Below are 16,249 nucleotides of genomic sequence, written 5' to 3'. Positions count from 1 at the left end.
TTTACCAGGTCTGCGAGTAGCTTAGGTGCCTATCTACTGGGAAAGGGAGCAGAGACTCAGAGGTTTGTGACCCACTGTGCCTGGCTTGGTCCTGCCTCACTGGAGTAGATACCAAAAAAAAAAAAAATGGTGGGGGTGGGGGTGGGAAAGAGAAGGGAGGCTTGGAACCACTTCCTACCTGGTTTTGTAGCTGACTTCTCCCCAGGTTCCTGTTTCAACCAAAAGGAACTGCTACCAACTTTCAGCTCAGGTGCGAATGCTGACCTACTTGGAGGCCACCTGGGGGGCTGTGTTGAGAAGATGTTGAAGGATAGCTGAGATCAATTAGTAATGCCTGCTCTGGGCAAAGGATAGAGAGAAGGGGCACATTTACTTGCCATGTGTATTTATCTTGTATAATTTTATAATTCCTCTTGGTTTTGCTGCTTTCTTTGAGGACCCATCCACCAGGAAGTTACGACGGTGTTTGAGGGGATGGGCCATGCGAGTTACAGACCACCAAGGTTGGGGAGGCTAGCTGTCCTGGAGACCAGAAATAAGCCTAAAAGAGAGGCACCCACAGATCAGAAAGCAGACATGGTAATAATACACACCTTGAGCCCGGTTTAGGTGAGGAAGACAGAGAAAGTCAAATAACATCTAAAAAATAAAGTGAAAAAAGCTGAGCACGGTGGTGCACGCCTGTAATCTCAGCAGTGTGGGAGGCTGAAGCAGAAAGATCACAAGTTCAAAGCCATCCTTCGCAACTTAGTAAGGCCCTACGCAGCTCTGCAAGACCCTGTCTCTAAATAAAATATTTAGGGCTGGGGATGTGGCTCAAGCTGTAGCGCGCTTGCCTGGCATGCGTGCGGACCGGGTTTGATCCTCAGCACCACATAAAAACAGAGATGTTGTGTCCGCCGAGAACTAAAGAATAAATATTAAAATTCTCTCTCTCCTTTAAATAAATAAATAAAATATTTAAAAAGATAAAAAGAGGCTGGGGATGTGGCTTGGTGGTTAAGCACCCCTGGGTTCAATACCTGGTACCAAAAAAAAAAAAAAAAAGTGAAAGACTTTTGAGCAGAGGTAGCTGGGAAGGGAGCTGTCGCCCTGTCTGGACATTGATGACGATAATATCTCCCCCACTGACCTCCCAGTGAGGACATTGGAACCAAGCAGTGAGATAATTATACAAAGAGCTCAGGGCAGTGCCTGGCACCCAGTAATCGCGCCTAATCCAAGCCACCCAGCCTTCTGGCATTATTTTCTGGGCTCGCTCAGTGGCGTTGGGCCTGAGGACATTAAATCTACTCTGAAGCCAGCCCTCCCATCGGCAGGGCGGGTGCCTGCTCTCTCACCACACGGTCCCACGGCCCCCGGTTCCAATAACATGATTAGTCATTTTTCATTCCTCAGATATCTACCCATGGGTGGGAGCGTGTGTGCGTGTATGTGCCTTTCCGAGAAGAGGAAAAATCCATATTCTCTCTCTTCTGACCGAATTAATCAAATAAATCTTCTATAAGGGGCTGCTAAATGAATCACAGATGGCGCTGCCCTTTTGCAGGTTGCAGAACGCACCCGTTACAGTTCTTTTAATTTATCAGAGGAAAAAAAGATGCCCTCGTGCGCCCCTTCCCTCCTGCAATAATAATCAGAACCAGTCTATTTTCCAAGGGTCCGAGACTCATTTTCAAAAAAATGTGTATCAATAGATGGAACAGCGGGAAAATTATTCTGCCAAGCTCCAGCCTCCAGCTCCGCAGAGGTGCCCTGGCTGGGGAGAGCGTTTATAAAACCACATTTAATAAAAGAGAGTGTTATATTAAGTATGTTTGCTAGTGTATTTAAGCATATGGTTTCCATATCAGGCAGAAAGATGGTAAACACATGCCTTACCTTCTTTCTAACCTTTCTGAGAGACGTTCTTGCCGGCGGGCGGCGGGAGAGGAGGATTTTTTGGTGGGTGTCACTGTGTTGTCGTGTTTTGCTTTTTACCATTCACGTGGAAAAGCACAGAGGAGTGTTCAGAAAACACGTGGAGACTCTGCTTTTTCGACTTACGTAATTAGCCCCCAAACTTGACTCGTTTCCTTTCTGCAACGGTCCCAGCCTTCTCCCAGCGCTACCTGACCTTCCCCAAGGCACGAGCCGCTGGCCCACTTGAAAACCTGAATCAACTTGAACTGCAAAGAACGTCAGCTCCTGGATTTAAAGCATGAACCCTGCAGTCAGAGCAAGAGCCCCAGTTTATTCAAAGTCGCTTCTCACCAGTAAGCCATCCAACTTCTAGTTTGCCCTGAGATCCCATTTTGGCATTTAGGCAGAATATTGTGGATTGTATCTGTTTCCTGTAGGTTGGAGGCAGTTGGCTGTGGCCCTGTAGTCTTGGGGTCCCTGGGACAGCAGCTAGGAGAGACCTCCGCCATAAAACAACCTGAACAACCCCCCAATTCTGAGACCATCCCGGGAGTCGAAAGGCAGAGCTAGGGAGGGGATTGAGGGGGCCTCTGCCGTGAGGCCCCCTGGCCCACCCCCCACCCCAACCCAGGCAGATTTGCCTGAGTGAGTTATAAATCTACTGGTACCATTTCTTTTTCGTCACTTGCCTAATCCTGTGCCCTTCGTTTCATGTGCTGTAATTATTAACATCTGCTTTCTGAGCCGGGCCGCATGGAGCCTGCAGAGGCTGTCCCAGGTCCAGAACAATGGTGACAGCTGTTTCATTTAGCTCAGGGCCGGCACTTCCTGTTCAGTCCACATCTGCCCTTCTGTGTCCAATTTCTGTTTCGGGGTTTTGTGTTTTGTTTTCTATTTTTTTTTTCCCTTCATCTGACCTTGCTATATGTTTAAGGGGGATTTCTAACTTAGCACTCCAGCTAGTATTTCTAACACATATGCTTATTGGATTGACAATGGCCAGGCAGAGGTGGGAGAAAGCCACGATTGACTCCCATAGCTCGTGCCGTGGAGGGCAGGGGGCAGAGAGGAGGGCTGCCTGGGACCCAGGTACCAGGCTTCAAGGCTTAAAGGTGGGAACTCTGGGACTCTTGCACTTAGGCATAGGAAAAATGGCCTCAGCTTGTGTGTCCCCAGTCTGGGGCCACTGGGGGAGCTGTGTGTCTGCGGGTGGCCACACACACACAGGGGCCCTTCTTTGGGCATCAGACAAGCTCATCAGGTGGGGCAAAATTCAGAGGCCCAGCTTTACTGGCTCCAACGGAGTCACCAGCAGTGCCATCAATAAAAAGCCCTTCCCAGTCACACTGGGAAGACAGAGGATTGGAAAAACCTAGGCTGTGACTAGGAGAGTAGAGGGTCCCGCCTTGGATGACCTGCCTGGACCCTTCAGCATACATGGCTATGTGTGTGCATGTGTGACGGAAGAGGACGAAGGCTGCACCCCACTCCTGCCCTTCCACCCACCCCTCCTCACCTAATTCCAGCTGGTCCGAGCTTGGGGTCCCCAGCTCCACTGGCATACCCACATCCACTTATGACCTGAGACCCCAGAGCCCACACGAGTGCCAGGTTGGAGCCGTCCGTCAGGCATTGCTGGGTATTTATGACCAGATAGGGCCAAACCCAGTCTCCTCATGGACAAGAACTTGCAGGAAGGTAAAAGTCTCCCGTGGATATGCAAAGCAGAGAAAGGAAGTCAGGGGACACAAGCTCCGTGACTCAAGTGCGGACACACAGAAGCCACATCTGTGATTGACCGAGGGGTGCCAGGACCGGCAGAGGCTATGGAGCCCGCTGTCCTCCTCTTTGATTTTTCTTACAGATGAAGACGCTGGGCACAGGGGGAAGCTGGTCCGCAGCTGTGGCTTGGCCACACTCGGGCTCTGCTGTGGAAAGGCGCACTCGGGTGGACTGCGCTGGTTCTCGGGGCCGCAGGCATTTACACCTCTTCAGTGGCAGCGTCCCCTGCCCTTTCAAGTGGCTCATATGAAAATAAAACTGAGGGCCCGCCTCAGGTGGGAAGAGTGAGGCAGGCCTGGGCCATCCCAGCAGTGGCTCTGGATCCTCAGGCCCCTCCTGGACCATGGCCCCTGGCCACCAGTGGGCAGCTCCTAAGACAAGAGTTGGTGCTGTCCTGACGTGGGGCCCTAGGGTCCTGTCGGGTGGTCAAGGGCCCGTGTCTTCTTGAGGATGGGCAAGCAAAAGGGAGAGAAGCACTGAGGGGTGGTGTTCTGGCGTGGGCAGACCCCACCCAAGAAGACCTGCCATCTTCCAGCCTTACTTGTGCCCAAAGAGGCCCTGAGTCCTGACCCAGACACATGGAGGCCTCGTGGGAGTTCCCTAAGCTCTGGAATCCAAGGGGCAGGAGCCATGGCCTCAGAGAGGCTGGAGGTCCTGGTGAGACTGGCCTGTGTCCCTCCACCTGCCGGAAGCCCTTCCTGGCTGGGCTCCCTGTCTGCCCCATTGTCCCTGCCCCCACGCACAGGCCCTGCCCCCACACCCCCCACCCCCTGCACTTCATTCTCTTTCTCACTCACTCCTTTTCTTCCTAAAGTTAATTGCAACTTTTTTCTCAGCGCTCTGATCTGGATAAGCCACATCTCATTAGAAAAAGATTTAGCCAGAGCCAAAGCAGGCTGGAGAAGGAATCCCTAATCAACAGAGAAAAGATTTGGGTGTAATTGCTCTCTCCCGCCACTCTCAGCCCCCCTTCTTCCAATCTTTTTCTGCTCATTAATCTGAAAAGAAAGTCGCAGCCTAGTGTTTTAGTGTTCAAGTATCTGCTGCTGCAGAAAGCAAACCCACGCGCTGGGGGCTGGGGGCTGGGGGCTGCGTGGGGAGCTGGGCTGGGGGGGTGGCAGGAAATATCTTGGTTGCTGGGGGCTAGGTATGAAGCACTTGGTTGGGGGAGTAAAGCTCTCTGGGGTGTATATAGTGGTGATGTGCTTTGTTTATTGGTGTGTGTGTGACCCTGTATTGGTGCATGTATGGAGTGCTTTGATTACTGGGGGTGTGTGAAGCGCTTTGGTTGATGGGCATGTGAAGACAGGCTTGGTTGTTGGAGTGTGTGTGTAGTTGTAGGTGCAAAGTGCTTTGGGGAACTGGGACGTGGGTGGGTAAAGTGGAGGTAGACCTTCTGCTGCTGATATGTAGGTGTGGAGTAGTTTGTTTGAGGGGTGCGTGTGTAGCTGACATTGCACATGCGTGTGAGCATGTGACATGCTTCCTTTGTTGAGTGCATGACTGTTACATGTACATGCGTGGATGATCCCAGGCACATTGGACACACATGTGTGAGTGGCCCCATGTATGTTACATGTACACGTATGAATGGACCCTTTGGTATTTTCTTTTTGCCTGATTTATATCCTGATAGGTGCGCAAAGGGTGAAACACAGAAAATGAACTTAGAATCAAACAAGCCATCTCTCCCAGTAGGGACCTGGATCCTCAAACACTCCACAGAGAAATGCACTATGTTTTCATGAACTGCCTTCAGAATTCAGACATTTTCCACAGCAACCATTTGTGATAGGTGTGAAGGGGTTAATGCTTACTTTTAACTAAAGGAGTAATGCAACCTCAAAAAGCAGTAATGCACATCCATAGTAAAATGGGAATATGAGGAATTGGATAATGGAAAGTCAACCTCTCTGGCACCCTGTCCCCAGATCCCCACCCCAGTCACCCCTTACAAAATAGTGTGCCTTTTCTGCCTTTCCAAAACCAAGCCACACATACAGCACCATGTTGGTCCATATTACATACTAGCTGCACTTCCTTTTTTAACTTAAAGATGCATTTCAGATTGTTCTCTATCAGCATAGATTTACACTAATATTGTGCTTTTAACTCATAAAATGTGTTAATTGAAAAAAAATAATAGGATGCCTCTATCCTGGACAAGCTGAAGGGCTGGGGAACCAGCTCACTCCCCAGTAAAATATAATAATAGTAGTCTGGCATGATGCTAAGCCTCACATTATTGCCTCATTTAATGCTCAGAAACCCCAGCAAGGAGTCCCAGATGAGGACCAAGGCTAAGAGAGGTAATTGCTGGATTCACACAATGAGTGGAAGAGTCAGGATTTGAACCCAGGCAGTCTGAATGCAGACTTTGGGCCCCAGCCACTGCCTTCCAGAAAAAAGGAGGTACCATCTGGAAGCTGGGGGTGAAGGGAGAGGGATGGGTCTCTGTCATCCCCAGGTGCTGGAAAGCCCTGTGTGTGAGCAGGCCCATCTGCGCTTCCCACTTGGTCCCAGTCTAGGCTTACAGGGGCCCTCCTTGTCCTTGTCAGTCCTCTGTAGCTCCAGCACCACTGGCCTGACCTTGACCCTCTCTAGGAGCCCAGGAACCACTGCCATCAGGAGAACCCGGGCAACACTGCCTCCCATCACCCGTCCCAACCCTTTTTACGTTTCTCTGAGCGCAGCCCATGCACAATCGCAGGCCTTCCACACAATAATTATCAAATGTCAGTAATGGCCACAAAGGGTGGGGTGCTCTTGTAATGAGGGTGTTTCTGTTCAGGCCACAGAGTTGAGTGGGGTGGACTGAGGGGAGCTTATAAGCTAGTTTAGTGCCCAGGTCTCATGGTGCCCAGAGCCCTGGATCCAGGACCCCTGGGACCTTGGGGAGGACTGGCTCTTCAAATTTTCCCATCACCTCACCCTCCTGGGCCTTCCCACCTCCCTATATCACAATCTGTCCTGCTGGTTACAAAAACTCCTGCTGAGAGAGACAGAGGATCAAATGAACTTCTGCAGGGAAGAAATAAGTCCAGTTGGTGACACTGAGGGAGAGGAATTTGGGCAAGGACGGTTTCCAAAGGTACCTGCGGAGGTCAGAGAAGGACCTAGGACAGGTCTGTCCAATACAGTAGCCACTAGCCATGCGTGCCTATGGAGCATTTGAAACGTGGCTGGTGCAAATCAGATGTGCTTTTGATGCAAAATACACACCAGATCGTGAAGGTTTGATATGAAATCAAAACATAAAGGATCTCACTAACAACTGCCTATTGACCTGCTGATATTTTGAAGATATTGAGTTAAGTAAAACAATTGTAAAAATTAAAGCCGGTGAGTGGTGCATTGATTCACCTGCTCTTTTTATTTCTTTTTGATGTGGCCACTAGAAAATTTAAGATTACATAGGTGGCCTGCATTTGCAGCTCCCATTTGCGCTGGAATCCCTGGCCTAGAACCCAAGGCATCCTTAGGTCACTAGCATTATTTCCTTCTTCCCAATGAATGAATCAGCTTGTAGGTTGACGGGCTTGACCAGGACACCAGCTAAGAGCCACAGAAGCAAATTCACCATATGAGAGGCCAGTGATTATTCCAGCTGGACAGTCTACGGGTTGACAAAACTCCTAAAGTAAGAGACAAATTGTTGTTTTCACAAATCTTGCACAAGAATCTAGTGCCAGCGAGGACTGATGGAAATATGGAAGGCAAAATAAACACCTGCGGTTTACCTCACAGCACTAGTCGGGGATGTGAAGGCTCAGGATGCTTCTTTGTGCCTAGGCTTTGGGGTTCTCTGTATGAACTGGAGCCAGTTCCCTCCCTCAGCTTCTCTGTCTGTCACAGAGGGGGCTGGAATAGGTGCTCCCCGACGTTGACAGCACCTATGGCGTGTCTACTCAGCAGATTCTTTCCTCCCAAGGGTTGAAGTTGAACTGCAAAGCAACTAGCTGGGTCCCTGGGTGAATGACAACCTATCTTATGCCACCTGCAAGATGAGAAGGAGAAGAATGTGGACTTAGAGAGTTGCCAGGAGAATGAGCCCAGCAATGCAGGTGACACACCCACCCTGCCCAAAGAAAGAGCTCGATAAATTCTGGCTCTCGTAGTCATTGTAGTAGTAACAAGACTGAGCAACTGGCTGGATTGTTTTGGGTTAGTAGTAGACTCAGATTCTTTGTGTGTGTGTGTGTGTGTGTGTGTGTGTGTTGCTGAGGATTCAACCCAGGGTCTTGTGAGTGCAAGGCAAGCATTCTACCAACTGAGTTAGATCCCCAGCCCCTAGACTCAGGTTTCTTGAGCAGTATCTGCCTTGGAACCTCACCCTAACTTGACACTCGAATGCTGACTTGGATCTAAGGTAGTTTCACCTTGAACTTGGCTTTTGAAGGGCCTATGGTCAACTGCTACTCAGTTCCTGATTGAATGGGTAACAGAAGCACCTGGGAAGAGGTCACTCTGCAGGCACCCAGAGAGAGACTTGAAGTTTCCATGACAAGCGTCTCTGGTGTGCTGGGGGTACGACTAGAATCATCACACCCCAGTGGTGGGTTAGGGGCTGACTTTTCTTCCTTGGTAGTAGTGGGCAAGTATCATTTTCCCATCATTTGGAGGAGTGACACAGATCCATGACCACAGTCCTTCTCCATGGTGGGAAGAATGAGCTTGTTTCTTTTCAACAGCAGTTTGCAATTTTTACCCCAGAATTTTGAGTATACAGCCTCCTGTGCTAGCTAATGGCTTGATTGGCTCACCAGCTCACCTCCTACATTCAGCCTCTTGGGCACACAGAGGAGTCTGGGTTAGGAGAAAAGTCCAATAGGATTCCATCTCCCAGGTCTCTTCCACTTCTTTGAGAAAACCTTGAGCTCCAGTCTGGTGTGCGTCTGCTGCCCTCTGCTGGGCAGTGCTGGCATGGCAGGTCTCCCAGATGGCAGGCTAATTCTCCAGGGATGAAGAGGCTCATTGACTAAGCAACGGAAATACTGACGGAAAAGGAACACGGCCCTAGTCCTGGGTGCTGGGGATTAATCACAAAGCAAAACAGATGCATATCCCCGTTCTTCTGGGTGATATTCTTGCAGAGTGATAAGTGCATGGAAAAAATTAAAAAGTAGGATATGCAAAGGGATTGGAAGTGCTGGGCAGTGGGAAAGGTGAGTTGCAAATTTAAGTAGTTATCAGTTTTTGAGAAATGACTTGAAGGAAGTGACGGGATTTGCCATGGAAGGAGAGTCACCTGCAGCAGAGGGGATGGAAGTGCCAAGCCCTGAGATTGGCATGGACTCCCTGCATCAGGGAGTACCAAGGACACGGGTGGCTAGAGGGAGGGAGCCTGAGAGGAGGAGTCTGAGAGGTGACTGGAGAGAAGAGTGGGGTCTAGCAGGTCTACTCTGGCTGCTGTAACAAATACCACAGGCTGGGCGACAGAAACACAGGATTCATTTCTTCACAGTTCTAGAGCCTGGACGTCAAGATCAAGATCTGGGAGGTGCTGGCCAGCTGGGCTTCGGGGAGGGCTCTTCCTGGCCTGCAGACCATTGCCCTCTCTCTGTGCATTTCCTCAGTGCGCACATCTAGGGGGAAAGGACCAACTGTGAGTCCTTAGCATTGGCTTTTGTTTCAGAGAAGGAAAAGAGAGTCCCCAACGCCAAGACATCTGAAAAACTTGGACATCAAGAACACTGGCCCCTCCAGCAAGTCTCTTCATTCCGTGAATACGTAAATAAAATGGGGGGAAACTAAGTCAAACCACCTATGCCAGGTGATGTGCCAGTGTGGGTGTGAACCAGGTGCACTCCACACCAATGATGGGTGTGATGCTGAGCAAACGCTCACCAAGGATCTGAGGCGTCATTCTGTGCCTAGCATCAGCCCCACCCAGCAACCTGCACCCAGAGCACCTGCCTGAGCACCTGCTTCCCAGGACCTGCTGGCCTCCCCCCAGAGCCCCACCTCTCCTGTCCCCACATCTCTGCCCAGGCCCAGGAGCCCCAGCCCCATCCTCTGCCTCCAGCAGGCTGTGCTCAGCCTCTCCTCCTGCTCCTTGCACTTCCATCATCCACCCTTCTGCGGACTGGAGCCAGGCCTCTACCTGGGCTCCCATGGAGCAGCAGGGCTGGGGAGACCTTTACGGCCCTGCCTGCAATGAGGTGACCATCTGTTGGCTCACTGGACACCTGACTAATACTGGCTGCAGTGCAGAGAGGTGAGAGATTGGGAGGCCAGTGGTATAGCTCCGACTCCCTGCCTCGCCACTTCCACCCCATCTCCCAGGTTCCACCTCAATGGGAAGGTCACTACCCCACTCATAAATAGTTGTGGGAATTAAGAAATCAATCCATTATTCATGTCTTTGATATTTACTGAGCTCCTACTATGTGTCATATGCCCATGTGTGCTGAAAGCATAATAAGTTATATTCCAGTTGGATGTAAGGTTGACAGGCAATCAATGTTGAATTTTCAAAAGCAGGTGTTCAGTCTTCTAGAAGCACATATTCCATATGCTCCTGATTGTTAAAACTATGTGTAGGTCTACACCCACATTAAAAGAATAAAAGAGAAGTTGTTAAGAGATAGATACTATATAATGCCACTTATGTTCTTTTAAAAGAGGCACATAATGATGTACAAATTACACCTAACATATATCTGAGTAGCAATACTATTAAAAACTTGGAACAGAAAGATACACTCTAACCACTTCATGCTAACATCCATCGCGGAAGTAGACATTGACTATATCCACGACATTCCATTTCTCTTTAAGAAATAAACAGAGACAAATATGGAAAATGATAACTTGCACTGACTTCTTCGGCCTGCCATTTCATTTTCTCAGTACACTTTGCTGGATTCAAATTGCTCCTATTTTGTTGAGGACATTTGCACCTAAGTTCATGAGAGATGGTGGGCAGTGGTTCTCTTGTACCATCCTTAACTATTTTGGAATCAGGGTGACACTAGTTTCAAAAATGAGTTGGGAAATGTTCCTTCCTCTTCTATTTTCTGGAAAAAGGGGTGTAAAATGAGTATTAATTATTTAAACATTTGCAAGAGTCCTCCAGTAAAGCTACCTTGGAAGCTTATTAAATTACGAACTCTGCTTCTTTAATGGTTATAGGGCTATAGTCTGCTTCATCCTGGTTGGATTTGGGTAATTTGCAGTGTTTGAGGAATTGGCCCATTTCTTTTAGGGTGTGTTGAATTTATGAGCATAAAGTTACTCAAAGTATCTGCTTATTATATTTTTAATGACAGCGGGATCTGTGGTGAGATCCTTTGTGTAATAGCTGATACTGGTAATTGCTGACACTCATTTTTAACTTTTGTCCGTCTTCCTAGAGATTTATCAGCTCTTTCTGTTCCATTGTTTTTTTTTTTCTATTATTTTCCCACTTTTGATTTCATTGATTCTGCTCCTATTTTGATTTCTCTTTTCTCCTTGTCTTGACTGTAATTTTGTGCCTTTTTTCTCGTTTCCTGAAGTGAGAACTTTGACTATTGGTTGATTTCCTGTGCTCTAAGGTCAGCATTTTTAGTTGCACCTCAGAGTGCCAAGTATTTCTTATTTTCTTTGAGATTCTCTGACCTATGAAGTATTCAGTGATATGCTGTTGAACTTCTGAGGGTTTGGAGATTTTCTTGTAGTCTTTCTGCCCACTGAATTTCAATAATCATCTTTGAGGTTGTATCCCCGTGAGAACAGGACCGTACATTTCTTCTACTATTTATATCACTCACACTGAGAACGGGACAAAAGTAGATGACCAATAAGTAAAGATGGGCGAATGATTAAAATACTTAATTTAAAAATCAAAAAGGGGGCGGGAGATATGAGAACAATCCATGGTGATCATCACTAGGTGGAGAAACACAGTTTCTTCTTATTTTCTCCTCTTACATTTTATGGTTTTAAAATTCTCTGCAATGAGCATACACTACTTTTACTATCAGGTAAAGGAATTATAAAAGTGAGGATTGCTCTTTCTGATGGTTCCCACGCCCTCCCTGACAGGTTATATCAGAATTTGAACTAGTGAAAAAACTGAGGATGAGAAACAGGGTCACAAAAGGACCCTCCAGGAGGCCCCAGAGCTAAATTGCCCCGGGCCTTGGGTCAGGGGAGGATGCAGCTAGCCACTCAAGTGGCATACACTTCTGTAATGGTTGCAGCAAACGCCTTATCATTGAGGTCCTGTGCACCCTGAACCCCAGGGTCCATTTCAGCCTTTCTCTTCTACTGTGGAGAGCCCCTTGAGATCCCATGAATTAGATGAAACTTCTCTCTTTCTAAATCCACCCACCAAAATTGCTTTGACACTTTGAGGAAGTAGTGTTGGCATTTACCTTCAGGGCTTAAAAAATAACCAAAAAGTAGGAGCGAACAGAGAAGAGATATTATTTTGTTGTTGTTGTTGTTGTTTTTGTTATTGTTTGTTCATTTTTTTGTTATTTTTAATATAACCATCTTTTACACCTTGAGCCGCAATCTCTTTCTGTTTTCATTAGGTAAACCCTTTGGGAAACTGATTGGATGAGCCAATTGGATGATTACCCCAGTTGGCCAGGGTCACCACCCGAACAGTTCCTAGATGTAGACAATCTCTGAAGATGGGTGAAGATGCTTTTCTACTTTTGACAATAATGGTAAGAACTGGTTTTGATGTTTTGGGGGGGGTTATTTGTCTGTCTGTTTGCTTTTTAAATTTTCATTCAATGGAGCAATTGCCTAGGTCCTCACATCTTTTTACTTTTCCCCCCTTTTGAGGTAAGGTGATTTCCTTCGAGGTACAGGATTTCTTGGGGACCCAGACTTGGGCAAGTTTGTAACCCAGCACCTGGGAACATTGCAGGTATCATTTCTGGGTGTGCTCCACAAGTGGCAGAGAAGGGAGTGTCCTTGGATCTGAGCCAAAGGGATCAAGATTGGTGAGCAGATCTATGTCAATCCATCCAAGACTTAAAGAACAGCCAAGGACGTGAGAATCTGGAAAATGATAACCTGATTGGGGGAAGGGGTGAAGAATCCATTCTCCAGGGACAATTCAATTCCTATCAAACAAAACAGGCTATGTGAAAACCAGCCCAAAATAGAGCATTGTAATGTAAACCAGTCTGTGCATTTAAAAAATCTTCTGACTTCTGTAATTCTTGAACACTTGTTGCTATTGTTGAGTCAAACAACTAATATTGAGTATGTCAAAAAGACAATAGGTTACTTTTAAGTTTAATTTTTATTAACAATTGCTGTTAAATTAAATTCAAAAACATCACCCACTCCTTCATAGCTCCCTGTGGGACCACCCTCACCCACTGTTGGGACTACTCACAAGAGTATTTCTGCTCTCTTTTCTGAGTATGCAAGGATTTTGCCTTCCTACCTGTAAAAGGTGTGACCGTGAACCTTTGGACGATGAAATGTATGAAGTGTCACACCTGACAGAAACTTCAGGCCAGCATGCAATCTGCTCCATCTTCTTCATCTTCTTGTGGATGCAAGTATCTCGATGAAGCCATCACGGGTACCAAAGTATTATGACCTGCAGACCCACAACGGTTGGTGCTGTGGACTGAATGTGGCTTGCCTCCTCCCAAGCTCTTGTGGAATTTGGAGGTCATTGGGGGTAGCGTTGGGAGGTGGGGCATTTAAAGGGCGATCAGGTGGTGAAGAGCGAGTCCCTCCTTTCTCAAAGGAGAGGGTTAATTCTCAGGAGGAGGGAGTTATCGGGAAAGTGATAAGTGATTGGTTTCCTTGGCTTTTCTCTCATCCTCTTTTACCACGTGATTCCTTCTGGCCTCCCACCATGTTATAACTCAGCACACGAACGTGATACATGAAGCCAAGCCAGCTGCTACCATGTTTTTGGACTCCTAGCTTTCAAAACCATGGAGAAAAATAAAATTCTTTCTTTTATAATTTATCAGTCTCATGTATTCTGTTATAGCAACAGAAGACGGACTAAGACAGATGGGTAATGTGAACAGGAAAAAACATTTATTGTACAAAGCTGCTGAGATCTAGTGGTAGTCACTGCAATATCACCTATCCTTGCTGATGCTCCCATGTGCACACGTGCATGTGTGTACACACACACTTGCCTCTCTTGTCCAAAGGAGGCACCCAAGGCCAAGAAAGAATCCCAGGTAGATGTGATCTCTGTCCCTGAAAAGCTTATGAGCTGCCTCGGCCAATGGGCTCTCTGGCAGTGTACAGTGATGTTGATGATAAGAAGTGGACAGTGCAAGAGTAAAATGACCAGCTGTCTACACGGCTGCACAGATTGAATCTGATGGGGCCAGGATGGATGGATGGAAGGGCAGCCTGGGGGCCAGGTGGCTCCTCTTGGTCCCTCCTGATCCATTCTTGACCTTCTCCATCCTGCCCTTCTGCCCTGGGCATGTCACATCCCAGGCTCCTTCCCCCCTGCCTCTCGGGTGAGTCCAGTCACTGGGGACTTTGGCATAAGACAGCAGGGAAGGGGGAAGGTGAGGCTAGGATCACTCTCCCTGTCTCCCTCCTCTCAGGGTCATCTCAGGCCAGCTGCACCCCTGGGCTGAAGGTTCCTGCTCCTCTGAGGCCCCTGCTCTCCTGGATCATCTTCTACCTGATCCAGAAAGTGCACCTCCTGTTAGCAGCCCTCAGGTCCAGGGTAGAGAGAGCCTCACTAAGTTACTGACCCCAGGACCCTGTAGCATGCCCTTCAGTTTCCCAGTACCTCACTCACACCCTTGTAAATGGTCCTTAAAGGCTCTGATATAAAAGTGCCCTCTTGTTTAGGTCCTAACTAATGGACCTCGATGGGGAGATGTCATAGAAAGAGTGATCTCGCTGTAATGACAGGGTCAGCTGGTAAAAGGGACAGGAAGGTTTGCAACAACAACATTCTGCATTAAGAAATGAAGACTAGATGGCCTTGCTTCTCCTTACCTAAATTGAAAGATTCTTCTCTAAAATCAAAGGAGCACTGGCGGCCAAGGGCTGGCCTCTGCACCTTTGACAAGTGAGGGGCCCTTGGGGAGCACAGGTCTCCCAAAGCCCTTTTCCAGTGCTGGGGCCAGGAGTCAGCTGCAGGTCATGTCAATGCCAAGCCAAGGGCTTTCTCCACCCACTTTCTCCGGTAAAGTTGACACCAGAAATCCAGCCTCTGTGTTCAACTTGAACCCCGGGCAGAGGCTTAATCTCTAGCTGCTGGAGGAAAATTCTAACCTTCCTTTTGAGCTCCCACACCTAGCATGGGGCTGTGCAGGAAGAAGGTAGCTTCTCCTTGCTCCCTTCCCACCCACCAGGAGTTCTTTTTTTGACCTGTGAAAGATGCACTGGATCCCTTCATTTCTTGGCTGGTTTTCCATGTGGGAAGCCAAAGGAGCCTTCCCAATGAGCTGGATCTGGGTGCCTTCTAGGCCACACTGTCTCCTGACACCCCACGGGGTCCCCGCTCCTTACTGCATCCCACTCTGGGACGGTGTGCTGGGAACAGGCTGGCACCTGGAGCTCCAGCATTTCCCTGAAGCGGCTGGAGGAGCAGGTGGCAGATTACAATATTGGGACCGGATGGGGGAGGGCGGGGCGGGCATGCCAGGGCGACAAGTTAGAGGAAGCGCAGGTGGCAATTGGGAAGATTTAGGAGTTCTCTGGCTGTCATCAGGTTTCAGTGCATTGCCATTGTTGTTGCTTGTAGTTTTTCCAAAGCAGGTAAGAGGGGGAAGAACCAAGGCAGGGAGTGCCCCGGTGCCATCTCTGCCCAGCCGGGCGGGAGGCGAGGTGCGGAGGAAGGCTGAGGAGGCCGTTAGCTCCTCAGGCATCACAAGGTGCATGCCAGGGTCTGGGCTACCCACAGAGGGACAGTAAAACTGTCTGCAGTATAACTTGCCTTGACGATGGTTCCCGTGGAATTTAAAATCAGTAGAGACCAGTCAGTCAGCAGACAGCAGAGAAGTTTTTCATTATCATCATGAGGAAAACCAGGCTGTTGACCAGCGTAACAGTTTGGTTGTTGACAGGTGAAAGAGTTTGAAAAGAGGGGAGGGGAGAGGGGAGACAAGAAGCAAAAAGCCAGGGCCCGCGCCTACCCAGGGCAGCCTTGTCTGGGTGGATCCGTTACGTGGACGCACCTTCTGGAGGGGGAAGAAGGAGCAGTTCCCAAATGCTGGAGTTTCTTTTAGCAATGACCAAACTCCAGGTCCCCATGGCGCCTCCTCCAGAGCAGCAGCCTCACAGCTTACTATGCACATGGCTATCCCGGACCTGCTTGGAAGGTAGACTGGGATTCCATGGATCTGGCCCTGTTTTCTGCATTTTGAACAAGCCCCTCGCTCAGTTGATTTTGCTGGTCCCTGGAACACACTTGGAATCAGAGGATGCCAGCCATGCTCAGGGACACTGCCCTCCAAACTAATGAAGAAGGAGCCCACGTGGCTGTTCAGAGAACTTGGTATCCAACTCCTGCCCTAACTGTCTGCTCCAAGAGTGAACAAAGTACCAGTTAATCAGGGACAGTTGTCCCCAGGGAAGGGTAGCTACTCTGTCCTGGGCCTCCCTGGCTGTCCCCTCG

The 16,249-nt window shown here is 48.6% G+C and overlaps 1 long non-coding RNA gene across 1 annotated transcript in view; it reads left to right on the top strand.

The window, feature by feature from the left end:
* The window catches only part of LOC143380950 (uncharacterized), a 45,660-nt gene extending 32,085 nt beyond the window's left edge, over positions 1-13,575 (top strand). The window contains exons 3-4 of the long non-coding RNA XR_013088768.1: positions 12,207-12,344; positions 12,551-13,575. This is a non-coding gene — a long non-coding RNA (uncharacterized LOC143380950). The remainder of the gene's footprint in view (positions 1-12,206; positions 12,345-12,550) is intronic.
* The last annotated feature ends 2,674 nt before the right edge of the window (positions 13,576-16,249 follow it).

This window comes from Callospermophilus lateralis, chromosome 15, assembly GCF_048772815.1.
Source record: "Callospermophilus lateralis isolate mCalLat2 chromosome 15, mCalLat2.hap1, whole genome shotgun sequence".
Classification (NCBI taxonomy): Eukaryota; Metazoa; Chordata; class Mammalia; order Rodentia; family Sciuridae; genus Callospermophilus; species Callospermophilus lateralis.
Note: the sequence above shows the minus strand (reverse complement) of the source record. Positions and strands in the feature narration are given on the sequence as shown.